This window comes from Neomonachus schauinslandi, chromosome X, assembly GCF_002201575.2.
Source record: "Neomonachus schauinslandi chromosome X, ASM220157v2, whole genome shotgun sequence".
Taxonomy (NCBI): domain Eukaryota; kingdom Metazoa; phylum Chordata; class Mammalia; order Carnivora; family Phocidae; genus Neomonachus; species Neomonachus schauinslandi.
Window position 1 is genome coordinate 88,140,948 of NC_058419.1, and position 17,342 is coordinate 88,158,289.

Sequence of the window (17,342 nt, forward strand, 5' to 3'; positions counted from 1 at the left end):
ATGGGGGATATACTGGTTCATGTAGAAAACTCTGGGACAGGCAGAGATGCCCCTGGCTTCTGGGAGGAACAGGGATAGGGGCTATTGCCCCACTAGGGTAGGGAGTGCTGGTTTCTCTGTGTCAGCTTTCCTCTTTCAGACAGGCTTTTCCACAAGACTGGACCACAGATGACACAGCTGCCAGCTCTCATCTTCTCCACGTTTCACTCACCCAAGTCACAAAACAAGTATCTATGGAGCACCTATTACATTGCCAGCCATTATTCTAGATGCCGGAAGAGCAGGGAAAGAAAAACAAGAAAGAAAACTTTTTTATATTCTGGGGGATGAAATTCAGGTGGTATACAAAAGTAAAAGGCAGTATTTTATAATATATGAGAAAGTAATAAATGCTATGGAAGAAAAAGATCAAGTGTAGAAGGGGGATCGGGAATGCTGGGGTGGGGGTAGGAGTGAATGTCGCGATTTAAATAGTCAGGGAAGGCCTTACTAAGGAGATGACATTGGAGCAAAGATCTGAAGGAAGAGGAGGGGTGAGCCATGCAAGTAACAAGCGAGAGAGAACTGCAGGTGCAAAGAACATTAGGTAGGCGTGGGTGGGCATGTGCGAAGAACATTTGTAAGGCCACTGAGACCAAATTGTGCAAGCAAGGGGAAAGGTAGTAGGAGACGAGGCCAAGGTGGTAAGGCAGATTACATGGGGCTTTGTGGGTCATAGTAAAGACTGACAGAGTATGAGACGGGCAACCACCAGAGGGTTTTGCAAGGAGGAACGACATTATTTGATTTCCATTTGGCTCTGTCTTATATTGAGAATGAACAGTAGAGAGGCAAGGGTAGAAGGAGGGAGACCAGTTGCCTGTTACAATAATCCAGGTGAGATATGATGGGGGTTTGGACCAGGTTTGCTCTCTGAGAGGGACTGCTACTGTTTCCCAAGCTCCAATGCAAAGGGGAATGAAGGCTATGAGGTCATGGGGTCACATGGTCACAAGTATGGCTGGTTGTCCCAATGGGAGCACTTGGGTGGAATGGGAGAAGGAGCACTTTCTCTTAAACGTGGAGAGCTGTTTCTAGAAGAAGGGAAAAGTGGGAGGAAAGCACTTCAAACACTGTTTACTCAAGGTGGCTTTAAAAAAGAATATAGGGGAAAGGAAGGAAAAATAAAATAAGATAAAAACAGAGAGGGAGGCAAACCATAAGAGACTCAACTATAGGGAACAAACTAAGGGTTGCTGGAGGGGAAGTGGGTGGGGGTATGGGGTAACTGGGTGATGGGCATTAAGGAGGGCACTTGATGGAATGAGCACTGGGTGTTATATGCAACTGATGAATCACTAAACTCTATCCCTGAAACTAATAATACACTATATGTTAAATAATTGAATTTAAATAAAAAATTTTAAAAAATAAATAAATAAACAAACAAATAAAAATTTAGAGGCATTCTCCTGCCTTTGTCTCTGTGTTTGAATAGCCCTGGGAAAAATTCTCTGCCTATAACTCACACAATATACTCCGCTACATCCATGGACTCGTCCGCAGAAAACAGAGCTAAGGTTTTCATGAAGAATCGAACCATGAGATTTCATCCTGACACTGTGTCTTTTAAAGTACTTGTCTTCCTGCTCAGAGAAGTTTTCTTTGTTGAAATATAGCTTACTCGACTTCTTATTTACTGTCACAACAAATGACCTAAATGGTTTCATATGTGTGCATCTGGTTTTCTTAAAAACTACCTCTTTAGAGCACCATCCCGATTCTCTGAAAAGAGAGAATACATTACAAACATTGTATTATTTATGTAATCTTTGCTTCTGAGTGACTCTTGAAAATGCTGGGTAGAAATTTAGGAATCTAAAGAGTTATAAAATAGGCTCTTCCAATATTGCTGTTACAATTACAGTGAAAGATTCTAAACACGGAAGTGGTCTCCCTTTCACTTGTCTTGAGTGGTCTTTTGTATTTAACTATGATACAAACTCATTGAGTGGTCCTTGAGCAGTGGGCTCTTCCCTCTCACTTTTTTTTTTTCACGGAAATATAATATGATGAGATTTGCAGCCATTTCAGACGATATTCAGTACTGAAGTACTGAGTGCTTGCGTACTGAAGTACGCAATTTTAATGTTTGCTCTCTCATCTCAACTTTTATTATTATTATTATTGTTATTATTATTATTTAAAGAAAGAGTGAGAGAGAGCACGAGCAGGGAAGAGGAGAAGCAGACTCCCCACTGAGCAGGGAGCCCAACGTAGGACTCGATTCCAGGACTCTGGGATCATGACCCCAGCCAAAGGCCGATGCCCAACCAACTGAGCCACCCAGACGCCCCCATCTCAACTTCTATTATTATTATTTTTTTTAAAGATGTATTTATTTATTTTAGAGGGAGAGAGGCAGGAAGGGACAGAGAGCATTCCAAGGAGACTTTGAGCTGAACACGGAGCCTGATGATGCCTGGCTTGACCCCACAACCCCGAGACCACAACCTGAGCCAAAACCAAGAGTCAAGCACCCAAACCACTGCACCCCCCAGGCACCCCCCAACTTTTATTATATTTAATACTCTTGGTTTATAATTTAATGTTATCTTGTAACCTGGAAGGAGAAGCTGAATATTTCTTTCTTCTTCATTTACAAGCTTATCTATGGCCTTTCTAGAATGAGAAGTTTAGACTTTGTCTCTCTTGTATATTCTCTGAGGTACACCCAGATGGGAATAATTCTTTTTAGGGCACCATTCTGTTCACTGCTGATTCTATGGTCTACATCTTCTGACAGCCACAAACAAAAGAAGGTATGCAATCAATTCGTAAGGTATAAAGAACAATGTGACAAGTACATGCCAATGTAACTTAATAAGTGCTACTGGATCCCCTGTATATCCTTCTCCTGACAGATCCCTTTCCATGATTCCAGAGGCCACTCCTATCCTGAATTAATCTTTATTTACTTTTTCTATTTTATTATGTTGTTTACTTTCTTAATTGAGTATGGATTATTTTGTACATAAAAAAATGTACAAAATAAGGTAACAAACACCCATGTATCTCCATCTAGCTGAAGTAATAGACTATTACCAAGACCACTCAAGTTTCTATATTCCTCTTTGATCTTAGAAACCACATCCTCCAGCTCTTTTCTAAATTTTGTGCTTGTCATATCCTTGTTTGTCTCTATAGGCTTTCTACATTTTTATGTAGCACTAAATAATGCATTCTTCAGTTTGATATTTTAAACTTCATGCAAGTGGTGTAATATTATGTATATTGATCTGTGACTTGCTTTTTGTGATCAGCATTATATGTGTGGGAGTCTAGGGCAATGGGGACCAATTATCCTGGCTGTGTCCTGCACAACTGTGGGGGAGCTATTTGCTTTGAGGTCCAGGCAAATGGTACAGCACACGACTTGCTTGACTGTACATGATGGCTGTGATAAATTGTGTTTCCAAAGATGGCCACAAAAATCTTTCCCATCCCACAGGCTCTTTTGCCTGAGATGTGATCTCATCATGCCGTCATCAACAAGCGAGTCTGTTTCGCCTCCCCTTAGATCTGGGCTGGCCCTCTGAGTTATTTTGACTCATAGAATGTACCAGAAGCAATGCCAGGTGACTAACAGGGTTAGGAATTAAGAGATCGATACTTTCTGCCTCCACTATGTGGAATGCTTCCTCTTAGAAGCCAGCTACCATGTAAGAAATCTGATTACTGCAAGAGCACTGTGTTGTGAGGATGTCCCAGGTAACCAAATAGTAAGACAGAGTCCATTCAGAGGAGCATTTGGGTGCCAGGCACATAATGAAGGAAGCCTTATTGGACCATCTAGTTCCGCCTAGTTACCAATCGAATGCAGCTGAGTGAATGACCCCAGCAGATATGATGTGGAGCAGAAATGGCCAGCTAAGCCCAAACCAAATTCCTGTCTCAGAGTATCATGAGCAAATGAAATGAAACTAGAATGGCCCTTCAGAACATTCATGGTTGTCCTGAGTTGGGCTGACCAGTCATTAGATGTGGCCATCCCAGTAAGGAAGGTGACCTTGTACCAGCCAGTTCTCTGAAGCTGAGGCAGTCCCTGAAGGGTTTGACAGCTGAAGGCCAACGACTGACAGCACCTCCGGCAGCTGGAGTCACAAGTCCTTCCTTGAAGGGAGTCTTGGAAGTGCATCACGGTGTCCACAAATACTGTATTGTATGTGATTATTTATTTAACTCTATTCCTATTGATGGATATTCAGATTCCTAAAATCATTAGACATTCTCTTGTGTTTTCTGTTTTTTAAGATTGTATTTATTTATTTGAGAGAGAGTGAGTGAGCGAGAGAGAGAACATGAGCCAGGGGAGGGGCAGAAGGAGAGGGAGAAGCATGTGGGGCTCAATCCTGGGACTCCAGGATCATGACCTGAGCCGAAGGCAGACGCTCAACCAACTGAGCCACCCAGGCACCCCTTCTCTTGTGTTTTCTAGCTATATTAAAGTTTTGCTGCTCATATTTAATTCCTGCATGAACCTGGAAGTGATTTTTTTGTTATGAGGTAAACATCCATTTTCTTCATACAGAGATACTTGATATATGACAGAGGCATCACTGCAAACTAAATTGTTTATATGAAGAAAATGGATGTTGATTGTGTTAACTGTGTTCTGTTGGCTCATTTGTCCATCTCTGAGCTAATGTCATAGTGCCTTAATTACTATAAATTTATTTAAGACTTAGAGCAGTGTTCCCTCAACACTGTCATTCTTTTTCAGGAATGTCTGAGCTATTCTTGACTTGGCTCTACCGTATAAATTTTAAATCAATTTGTCAAATTCCACACACACCCAAAATCTATCATAAATTATTTGTTTTGTCCTGTTTTCTTTGAAAATGGCTTTATTTTAGAAGTGGTGTGTATCCCACTGTAATTTGAGAAACACTGAATTGAGAGATATGCTAGCTACTTGTAGTGGGTTGAATGGTGTCTATCCCTACCACGCCCCCCCCCAAAAAAGATATGTCCGTATTTTATTTTATTTTAATTTTTTTATTTTTAGTTTTTATTTTTTTGATACGTCCATATTTTAATCCCTGGAACCTGTGAATATGACCTTATTTGGATATGATGTCTTTGCAGATATAATTAAGGATTTGAGATAAGGAGATATCCTAGGTTATCCAGGTGGGCCCTATTTCCAGTGTTAAGTATCCTTATAAGAGAAAGGCAAAAGAGAAGAGGAGGAAGAAAAGTGTCCACAAAGGCAGAGATTGGAGTCATGTGGCCCAAGCCAAAGGAATACCTACAGCCACCAGAAACTGGAAGAGATAAGGAATGGATTGTCCCTTGGAGCCTCCAGAGGGAGTACAGCCCTGCTGACACCTTGATTTCAGACTTCTGAATTTGAGAGAATAAATTTCTGTTGTTTGAAGTCAACCAGTTTGTGTAATTTGTTACAGTGGCCACAGAAAACTAACACACCACTCATTCTTTATTTTCCTTAAGCTCTTCTCCTGTATTGTTAGATCTCTAGAAGGCAACAAGCCAGGGGCATATTATTACCCATATAAATGTAAATAAATATAAAAAAGCACTCGCTGAATTGAAGCCAGATAGTATGTCCCAGAATTTTCTAGAAAGTCTATAAAAGAAATGGCCACATGAAAAAAATGTCTGCATCTTCTGCAAGCCAGCTGTGGTCATTCCCAGGAGAAGGTCAAAGCAAAACATTCCTGTGGGTGAGGTGAGTGTCCTCAGTCAATCCAAGCAACAAAGCATGGAGTGGAGAGCCGGAAATTCATAACTTCTGGTCTAGACTAGCCAAACACAAAGAAAATTCGTCAGGTTCACTCACAAATGCTGTTCACAGGTTAAAAAGATGGGGCAAAGGCAGTGGGCATCTTGGTAATGGCATCCCTCAACATTTCTATCACATGAGTCACCTGTTCCAATTTGGGCTGGTTGCATATGTCTGTTGATGCACAGTTGTCATCCCAGATATCCCTTCACTGTCTACCTGGGGATTGTCTTTGTGTTTTCCTTCTTGGATCTCCTATTTCCCGTGTCTCATATCTTTTTTGTCTTGATTTGGCCATCTCCTTTTGGTGAGCACTTCCCCCAGTAGCTTCTTGGGAAACTGTGCTCGGAGAATAAGTATTTTGAGACCTTGCATATCTACAAATACCTTTACTTATCTACTCTAAAATGGTAGTTTAGCCAGGTACAGAATTTTAGATCGGAAATAATTTTCTTTCAGAATTTTGAAGCATCACTCCATTGTTTTCTTGATTCCATTCTGCTAAGGATAAAGCCATTCTGATATCTGATCCTTTGTACAAAACCTATTTTTTTTCTGTTCTAGAAGCTTCCATTAGTTCCCATTGTTCTAAAGTTACCTTGATGTAGGTCTGTTTTCTTCAATTGTGCTTTGTTTTAAGTAGGCCTTTTTATCTGACAATTCATGTCCTTGAGTTTGGAGAAATTTTCTTTAATTCTTTCAGTGATGATTTTCTCACCCCTGCTTTCAATATTCTTTCTTTCTGTAACTCATATTTTCCAGATGTCATACCTCTTGGTCTGGTTCTTTCATTTTCTTACATTTCTTTCCTGACCATTATTCCTTTTTTGTCTTTCCATGTCACTACTGAGTGTTTCATTTCTGCTACCATCTTACCATGTTTTTAATTTCCTAGAGCTTGTTCTTGTTTTCTATTTTAATAATAGAATTGTGTTCTTGTTTCATAGATGCAATATCTTCTGTGATTGCTTTTAATATATTAATGATAATTATTTTTAAAGTTTTCTTTTCCTTGCAGATTATATTTCCTTCAGGTTGCTTTCATCCCTTTGTGTTTACTGGTCTGTTTGCTTTGGACTCTATCTTCCATATTAGCGCTTTTCCTATGATGTTTGTCAGACCTTTTCCTATGTTAGCGCTTTTCCTATGATGTTGTTAGGATTAAAAAGTTGATTGAAAGCTCTGACCCCATGAATGGAACTTGTTGACTTTGAGTTTTACCGTTGAGTGATCTGAGTGCATCATCTGGGAGGTAATCCCTAAGGTCAGTATCTTTAAGTCTTTCTTCATAGATTGGCTGAATTCCCCAGAGGGAATTAGAGGAGGATGGTCTAATTGGAGGGTAAAGGTTTAGCTGTCAGAATTTTGTGACTCAACTGGAGAGGAAGACCTGGGGGAGCAGTGGGGTTGAATCTCAGTATTTAACATTTAGGGATTTGGTCACATACTTCTTGGGTTTGTAGTAAGGTACTTCTGTCTTCCAATGTACCTACTGTCTGCGGTGCAGAGACTTCCTGTTGACTTGTATAGAGAATAAACCTCCATGTTTCTTTCAGTTTGGGGAGGAACTGTTGTTTTAGTTTTCAGTAAAGTTTCATAACTTTCTCTATAAATGTCATGTATATCTTTATTAGATTTATTTCTATATAACTTTTTGCTATTATTAGTGGTATATTTTGAAACATGTTTTCTATCTATTGCTGTAGTATAGAAATTAATTTAATTTAATTTAACTTTAAAGATTTATTTATTTATTTGAGAGAGAGAGATAGTGAGAGAGAGCAGGAGCTTGGGGTGGAGGGGGGAGGAGAGGGAGAAGCAGGCTCCCGGCTGAGCAGGGAGCCTGATGTGGCGCCCTGGGATCATGATTTGAGCCAAAGGCAGACACTTTAACTGACTGAGCCACCCAGGTGCCCCTAAATGAAATAAATTTTAGATCTCTCCATTTTAACCAACCATCCTCAACTATTCTATTAATTCTAATTATTTGTCAACTAATCCCCTTGGGTTTTCTTAGTTAGCAATCAATTACTTTTCAAATAATGATCATTTTTCCCCCTTTTCAATCTTTATAACCTACAAAGTTTATAAATTCCCTTTCTCATTTTACTTAACAGATAGGACCTCTGGTTTGGTGTTGAAATGAGGTGGTAATAGTCCTTGAGTTATGTCTGATCTGATTTTAAAGGTAAACTTCTCATGTTTCAAATTTAGGTATTAGGTGGGTTTTTAGTTTTGGGTAAATAATTTTATTAAGTTATCTTCTAATCCTAGATCATTAGGCAATTTTATTCCAAATAGGTATTGAATTACATTGAATGCTTTCCCTTCATCTATTAAGATAATTATTTTTCTCTCTTAATCAGTGAATAAAAATAATGGATTTTCTAATATTAAACTAACTTTGCTTTCCTGGGATAAGCATAGCCTAGTTGTGATGTTTATCTCTTCGGTTCATTGGTGGTTTAGTTTGCATACAATTTGTTTAGGGTTTTTAAATCTGTGTTGGTGAGTGAAATTATGCTGTCTGTAGTATGCCTTTCTTGTACTCATATCTGTGTTTGCTATCAAGGTTGTACTAGCCTCATAACATTGGAGAGCTGGAGAGTTTCTTTTCTATTTCTGTTCCCCGGAAGAATTTTCATAATTTTGGAATGAAATGTTTTTTGAATTCTTGGTAGAACTTGACTACAAAACCAGCTGAGCCTGGTGTTTTTACCTCTTGATTTGTCTGCCAGTATTTATAGGACTACTCAAGATTTCTGTTTTTCCTTGAGTCAGTTTAGGTTGGTCATATTTCCTAGGAGTTTTGCCATTTTGTATCAGTTATCAATTTATTGATATTAAGTGTTTCATAGTATTATCTTTTCAATTAAGCCAACTTTTGACTTTGTTGATCCTCTTTGTTGTTTGCCTTCTCTTTTATCACTTAGCTTTATTATTTCTTTTTTTCTATTTTCTTTGAGTTTATCCCATTTTTCTTTTTATATTCAGTGCTTCTTATATTCAATGCTTAGCTCATTACTTCTCATTTCATGTTATTTCACGATTTTAAAAAACTTCTTATTTTGAGATAATTATAGATTCACAGGAAGTTATAAAAATAGTACAGAAAGGTCCTCTGTACACTTTACCCAATTTCTCCCAGTGATCACATCTTTGGTAACCACAGTATAATATCAAAATCAGGAAACTTTCACTGCTACAGTTTTTGTGTATAGTTTTATGCCATTTGATCACATGTATTGATTTGTGTAACCACCATCAGTCAAGATACAGAACTATTCTGTCACTAACCAGATCTCTACCTCCTAGACTTTTTAGTTTGTTTGCTTTGTTTGTTTGTTTTGTTTTGATTTTTATTGATGTATAATTGACATACATTATATTAGTTTCAGGTGTGCAACATAATGACTCGACATTTACATATTTCAAGATGATCACTACGATAAGTCTAGTTAACATCTGTCACCATATATACAGATTTTTTTTTTTGTGGTGAGAACTTTTAAGATTTACTCTCTTAGCAATTTTTAAATATGCAATACAGTGTTATTAACTCTAGTTGCCATGCTATACATTACATCCCTGTGACTTATTTATTTCATAACTGCTCCCCTTCACCCATTTCCTCTATCTCCCAACATCCATGCTGCTGGTGACCACTAATCTATTGTATGTATCTATGAGCTTAGGGTTTTTCTGTTTTTGTTTTTAGATTCCACTTATAAGTGAGATCAAATGGTATTTGTCTTTCTCTGCCTGACTTATTTCACTTAGCATAATGCCCTTAAGGTCCATCCATGTTGTTGCAAATGGCAAGATTTTATTCTTTTTTATGGCTAGATAATATTCCATTGTATATATATACCACAATTTCTTTATCCATTCACCAGTCAGTAGACACTTAGGTTGTTTCCATATCTTGGCTATTGTAAATAATGCTGCAATGAATGTGGGGGTGTATATATCTTTTTGAATTTGTGTTCTTATTTTCTTTGGATAAATACCCAGAAATGGAATTGCCAGCTCATATGGTAGATCTATTTTTAATTTTTTGAGGAACTTCCATACTGTTTTCCACAGTGGCTGCACCAATTTACATTCCCACCAACAGCATACAAAGGTTGCATTTTCTCCACATCCTCATCAACAAGTGGTATTTCTTGTGTTTTTGGCAATAGCCATTCTGACAGGTGTGAGGTGAGTGTCATTGGGATTTCGGTTTACATTTCCCTGATGATTAGTGATGCTGTGTTGGCCATCTGTGTGTCTTCTTTAGAAAAATGCCTATTCAGATCCTCTTGCCCATTTTTTAATCAAATTGTTTGGTATTTTGCTATTGAGTTGTCTGAGTTCTTCATATATTTTGGATATTAGCCCCTTATCAGTTATATGATTTGCAAATATTTTGTTCCATTCAGCAGGTTACCTTTTAATTTTCTTGATGGTTTCCTTTGCTGTGCAGAAGGTTTTTAGTTTGATATAGCCCCCCCCCCCATTTATATTTCTTTGTTGTCTTTGCTTTTGGTGTCAAATAAAAAACATCATTGTTAAGACCAGTGTCAAGGAGCTTACTGCCTATGTTTTCTTCTGGTTTTATGGTTTCAGATCTTATATTCAAATATTTAATCTAGTTTAAGTTAATTTTTGTGTACAGTGTAAGATAGAGGTCCAGTTTCATTCTTTTGCATGTGAATGTCCAGTTTTCCCAATACCACTTATTGAAGGGACTGTCCTTTTGCTATTGTACATTCTTGCATCCTTTGTTGTAAATTAATTGACCATATATGCATGGGTTTGTTTCTGGGCTCTCAGTTCTGTTTCATTGATCCATATATCTGTTTTTATGTCAAAACCACACTGTTTTGATTATGATAGCTTTGTACTATAGCTTGAAATCAGGGAGTGTGATGCCCCCTGGCTTGTTCTTTCTCAAGATTGCTTTGACTATTCAGGGTTTTTTGTGGTTCTATATAAATTTTCGGATTGTTTGTTCAATCTGTGTGAAAAATGCCATTGGAAGTTTGGTAGAGATTGTATTGAATCTGTAGATTGCTTTGGGTAGTATGGAATTTTAACAATATTAATTCTTCCAATCCATGAGCACAGAATATCTTTCCATTTATTTGTGACTTCTATTTCTTTCATCAGTGTCTTATACTTTGCTGTGTATCTTGCCTGCCAGTCTTTTATGGTCATACTCACTTCCCTCCAATCCACCATTGTTAACTCCTGGTAGCTACAAGTCTGTCCACCATTTCTATAATATTATCATTTTGAGAATATTATATAAATGGACTCATACAGTATGTCACCCTCAAAACTGACCTTTTTCACTTGGCATAATGCCCTTGAGATCCGTTCAAACTGTTGTGTGTATCGATAGTTTGTTCTTTTAATGGCTAAGGGGTATTCCAAGGTATCGATGTACCACAGTTTTGTTTTTTGTTTTTTAACAATTTATCTATTAAGGGATGTTTTAGTTGGTTGCAGTTTTGACTATTACAAATAAAGCTGCTATGAACATTTGTGTACACATTTTTTAAAAAGATTTATTTATTTATTTTAGAGGTGGGGAGGGGCAGAGGGAGAGGAAGAGGGAAAATCCTCAAGCAGACTCCCTGCTGAGCACAGAGACTGACACAGGGCTCAATCCCAGGACCCCGAGATCATGACCTGAGCCGAAATCAAGAGTTGGCCGCTTAACAGACTGAGCCATCCAGGCGCTCCTTGTGTACACATTTTTGTGTAGACATAAGTTCTCATTTCTCTGAGATAGATGCCCAGGAGTGCTTTTGCTGGATGATAAGGAAAGTATGTGTTTAGTTTTTTTTAAAGAAATTGCCAAACTATTTTCCAGAATGGCTGTAACATTTTACATTCTCACTAGCAATGTTTAGAGATACAGGTTCTCCACATCTTTGCCAGCATTTGATATTGTCTTTTTTGTTTGTTTATTTATGTTTTAGTTTTTCTAATAGCAGTGCTTGTCTTATGGCTAGTGATGTTGAATGTGTTTATTTGTCATCTGTACATCCTCTTTAGTGAAATGTCACTTCATTTCTTTTCCCTATTTCCTAAGTGGATTGTTTGCTTTTTACCATTAAATTATGAGAATTCTATATGTATTCGAGATACAAGTCCATTGTTAGATATGTTTCATAAATATTTTCTCCAGGTATATAGCTTATTTTTCCATTCTTTTAACAGAGTCTGTCACAGAGTTTTAAATGTTGATGAAGTCCAATTTAATGACTTTTTTCTTTTATTGACTTATTTTTTAATTTTTTTTTTTACTTTTTTCTTTTATGAACTGTGCTTTTGGTTTCATGTTTGCCTAGCCTTAAACCCAAAGATTCCCCCATGTTTTCTTCTAAAGTTTTATGGTTTTGTCTTTTGCATTTAAATATATCATTGATTTTGAGTGAATTTCTATATAATGTATGAGGTTTAGGCCGAGGTTCATTTTATGGGTTGATTGTCTATGGATATTCAATTGCTTTAGCACCATTTATTAAAAAGATTATCTTTCCTCCATCGAATTGTTTTTGCATCTTGTCAAAAATCAGCTGGTCTTGTTTATCAGTTTATCTATTTCTGGGTTCTCTATTCTGTTTCATTGATTCATGTGTATTTTCCTCTGTCCATATTATACTGTCTTCATTACTGTAGCAATATAATAATAATTGGATGGAGTGCTCCTTTCCAATTTTCTATTTCCTAATTCTATTTCAAAATTCTTTTAGCTGTTCTAGTTCCATGACCTTTCCAAATACATTTTAGAAAATTTTGTTTATATCCACAAAACGTCTTACTGGGATATTGATAAGAATTGCATGAAACCTGTGTATCAGTTTGGGGAGAAATGAAACCTTTATTATGTTGAGTTTTCCAATCCATGGATATGCTATGTCTCTCCATTTATTTAAATATTTTATTTCTTTCATCAGCGTTTTGTAGTTTTTAACATATATGTATAGGACATATTTTGTTATATTTATACCTAAGTGTTTCTCTTTTTTTTGAGTGGTTTAATGGTATTATGTTTTTCATTTTGCTGTCCATGTGTTCGTTGGTAGTACATAGAAATACTATTGATTTTTATATGTTGATCTTATATTCTATGACCTTGCTAAATTCATGTATTAGTTCTAGGAGTTTTTATGTAAATTTCTTGGCATTTTCTATGTAGACCATCATGTCAACTGAAAATAGGGATGCTTTGATTTCTTCCTTCTTGATCTGAATCAGGTTTTTATTGCCTGATTGTTCTGACTAGGATTTCAGTATTATGCTGAATAAAAGCAAAAAGAGCAGATATCTTTGCCTTGTCCTGGATCTTAAGAGGAAATTATTGTCTTTCACCATTGTGTTTCTTGTCAGCGATAGGATTTTTGAAGGCATTCTTTATCAAATTGAGGAAGCAACTCTTTATTCCTAATTTTCTAAGCATTTTTATCATGAATGTTTGTTGAACGTTTTTTCCATTACTTTTATTGAGATAAAATTCATGTAACAAAGAATTAATTATTTAAACCATTTTAAAGTGTACAATTCAGTGTTCTTTAGTATATTCACAATGCTGTGTAACTATCACCACCATCCAATTCCAGAACGCTCTTAATACCTCAAATAGAAATCCATACACATTCAGCAGTCACTCTCCATTCCGCCTTCCCCTCAGCCCCTGGCAACCACTGATCTGCTTTCTGTCTCTATAGATTTATCTATTATGGATGTTTCATAGAAATGGATTCATACAAGATGTGACCTTTGTGTCTGGCTTCTTTCACTTAGTATAATGTTTTCAATTTCATTCATGTTGTAGCATGTGTCAATCCTTCATTCCTTTTCATGACTGAATAATTTTCCATTGTATGGATATACCAAAGTTTGTGTATTCATTCACCAGTTGATGGACATTTGAGTTGTTTCCACTTTTTGGCTATTATGAATAGTACTGTTATGAACACTCATGTACAAGTTTTTACGTGAACATATGTTTTTACTTCTCTTGGGTATGTATCTAGGAATGGAACTGCTGGGTCATGCCGTAACTCTATGTTCAGAAACAGGCTGAGTTTTGAGATAGGCAAGATAAAGGTAAACCTTGTGAGCTGATCTTCCAAGGACCTACCAGATGAGTCAAAGCAATTAATTACAATTCTTTGTAAATGAGGTCTGTTTTGCTCCCCTCCACCCCAGTACCAGGAAGGTGGGGTGTTATTTTCAAGGCTACCACTGGGCTTGGGATGGGGGATGGAGCCAAGATCTGTGAAAATTCCATAAAGCCACTTTTCTTACTGAGATTTGGCTTGATTTTTGTTTGTTTTCTGTTTTTGTTTTTGTTTTTGATTAAGCACTCTCCTTGTCACTATAAGCTTTTAGTTAGTTTCCAGAGTTCTGAAAATGTTGCTTTTGCCAGGTTTTTAATTGCTTTTATGGAAGGACAGATTTTTGAAATTGCTCTCTTCACCATCTTTGCTGATATCCTCCTTGAATGATAAATTTTGTCAAGTGCTTTTTCTGCATCAATTGACATGATCATATTACTTTTCTTCTCTAGACCATTAATATGGTGGTTTACATAGATTGATTTTCAGATATGGAACCAGCTTTGCATCTCTGGAATCAATCCTCTTCATCCCTGATGTGTCATTATTTTTGTATGTTGCTCAATTCTATGTGATAATACTTTGTTAAGTACTTTTATGCCTACATTCATGAGAGCTATTTGTCTGCAGTTTTCTTTTTTTGGACTATCTGTCTGATTTTGGTATCAAAATAAGCTCAGAATTGTTCTCCTTTCTAATTTTTGGAAAAGATTTTACAAATTTGAGGTTCTTTTTCAAATATTTGATAGACTTCACCTAGAATTCATGTTTGGTAGAATTTATGTGAGCCTGGGGGTTATTTTCTTGGGAGTTTTAAAGTTACAAACTTCTATAGTAGTTATAAGGCTACTCAAATTGGGTGAGTTGTGGTACCTCGTGCTTTTTGAAAAATTGCTCCATTTCATCTAATTCATCAAATTTATGTGTAGAGTTGTTCACACCATTTCCTTATTATCCTTTTGATGTTTGCAAGGTCTGTAGTGATAGCCTGTGTTTCATTTCTGATAGTAGCAATTTGTGCCTTCTCTCTTTTGTTGTTTTTCAGCCTTCTAGAGACTTGTCACTTTTGCTGCTCTTTTCAAAGAATCAGCGCCTTGTTTTATGGATTTTCTATATTGTTTTTCTGCTTTCAATTTTATTGATTTCTGCTCTTATTGTTGTTGTTTCTTTCCTTTTGCTTCCTTTGGGCTTATTTTGTGCTCCTTTATGAAGTTTCTTAATACTAGGTGACTGGAGATTTTTCCTTTTTTTAATGTAAGCATTTAATGGTAAAAATTTCCCTCTCAGCACTAGTTTAGCAGCATCTCATAAATTTTGATATGCTAGATTCTAATTTTCATCTAATTCAATGTATTTCTTATTTTCTTTGAAATTTCCTCTTTGATTCATGGATTATTTAGAAGTATGTGTTTTTTTTTTGTTTTCAAATGCTTGGATATTTTCTGTTATCTTTCGGTTACTGGTTTCTAGTTTGAGTCTTTTGTAATCAGAGAACACACTCTTATTTCCATTATTTTCATTTTGTTGAAATTTGTTTTATGGTCCAGAATACAAACTATCTTGTTCTATGTTCCATAGATACTGTGTTATTTTGTGTGGTGTAGCAAAATGTTTATATTTGGAATTAGCGAGCTGGACTCAGTTTAGATGATCCCGATTTTGTTGGCAATATCCAAAGTATCATAGTTAGAGGCAAGTTGAACATATGCCTTTTTCTCTTTATCAGGCCTGATCAGGATGTTGACCTTGGCCACCTCAATGTCTTAGAGCTTCTTCACAGCCTGTTTGATTTGGTGTTTATTGGCCCCGACATCCACAATGAACACAGTGTGCTGTTGTCTTCTATCTTCTTCATGGCTGACTCTGTGGTCAGGGGCAAGTTGATGATGGCATAATAGTCAAACTTGTTTCTTCTGCAGGTACACTTCTAGAGATATATTGGCTGCTTTTAGAACCAGAGTGGCTTGGGCCACGAAAAGTTGAGTGATGTGTGACTATCCTCCTTTTCCTCCTCCTTCTCCTCCTCCTTCTTCTTTTCTTCTTTTTGTGACTCTGGATATCTTTCAGTACAGCTTTCTTGGCCTTCAAAACCTTGGCTTTGGGGCTTTGGGAGGGGCCAGGGGCTTCCTTCTTCACTTTCAGTGCCATCTTTGTGCCATGGACACTTTAAAAGAATGTGTATTCTGCTGTTATTGGGTGGAATGTTATATAAATGTTACTTAAATCCTGTTGGTTGATGGTGTGTTAAGTTCTTATACATCCTTGTTGATTGCCTAGACGTTTTATCAGTTGTTTATAGAGGGGTGTTGAAGTCTCCAACTGTAATTGCATGTCATACTTGTGCAGGGGCCATGCTAATCTTCTCTGTATCATTCCAATTTTAGTATATGTGCTGCTGAAGTGATCACTCTCCAACTGTAATTGTATTAATTTTTGCTTCACATATTTTGCAGCTTTGTTGGTTTATGCATACCAATTTAGGATTGCTATGTCTTCTTGGTAGACCGACTCCTTAATCATTCTCTAAAATTCCTCTCAGTCCAAGGTAATTTTTTTTTGTTTTTGCTCTGAGGACTATTTTGTCTGTTAAAAATATAGCCACTCCTGCTTTCTTCTAATTGATGTTTGTATAGTATAGATACTTCTATTCTTTTAATTTCAACCTACCTATATGGTATTTGAAATGAGTTTCATGGTTGCATTATATGTTTGAATCTACTCTGTAAATCTTTGCCTTTCAATTGGTGTAATTAGACCATTTACATTTAATGTAAATAATGATATGTTAAGGCTTAGGTTTGCCATTTAAATTTCTGTTTTCTGTGGCTTGTTTGTTTCTGTTTCTTTTAGCTATCTTCCTGTGGCTTACTTGAACATATTTTAGAACTCATTTTGATTTATTTGTAGTATTTTAAAAAAATCTTTAGTAGCTTTTCCAAAAAATTATAAAAATAATACATGTTCATTATAAAAAATTCAAATAATACCTGAAGTAAGAAGTAAAGATAACGCCATTCTGAAGAGGTACAAAATAAAATAAGGTATCATTTTTCAAACTACAAGATTGGCAAGATTAAAAGAATGATGAAGCGATGATGGTTGTGGAAAACCAATTAACAGTGGCTACTTAGAGAGCAGGTAAAGGGGAAACATAAATACAAACTTAAAAAAAATTATTAAAAGGAATGATAATATCCAGCACTGCTAAGCATGTAAGCCAGGGTTTTTCAACCTCAGCACTATTGACATAATTCTTTGTTCTGAGGGACTGTACTGTGTGTTGTAAGATGTTTCACAGCATCTCTGGTCTGTTACACTAGATACCAGTAGCATCTCTAACCCTGTCCCCCTCTGGCCCTATAGTATTTTTTGAGTAGATCTCTTTCTACAGAGTTTTAATGGTTGCCCTAAGTGTTACATACTTAGACATACATGAGTTA

The 17,342-nt window shown here is 36.5% G+C and overlaps 1 non-coding gene and 1 pseudogene across 1 annotated transcript; both read right to left on the reverse strand.

The window, feature by feature from the left end:
• Positions 1 to 15,545: 15,545 nt before the first annotated feature.
• LOC123323411 lies at positions 15,546 to 16,050 on the reverse strand (annotated as a pseudogene).
• Positions 16,051 to 16,201: 151 nt separating this feature from the next.
• On the reverse strand, positions 16,202 to 16,310 carry LOC123323480. Its single transcript, XR_006539423.1, has one exon. It is a non-coding gene; the product is annotated as a U6 spliceosomal RNA (small nuclear RNA).
• Between the last annotated feature and the right edge of the window lie 1,032 nt (positions 16,311 to 17,342).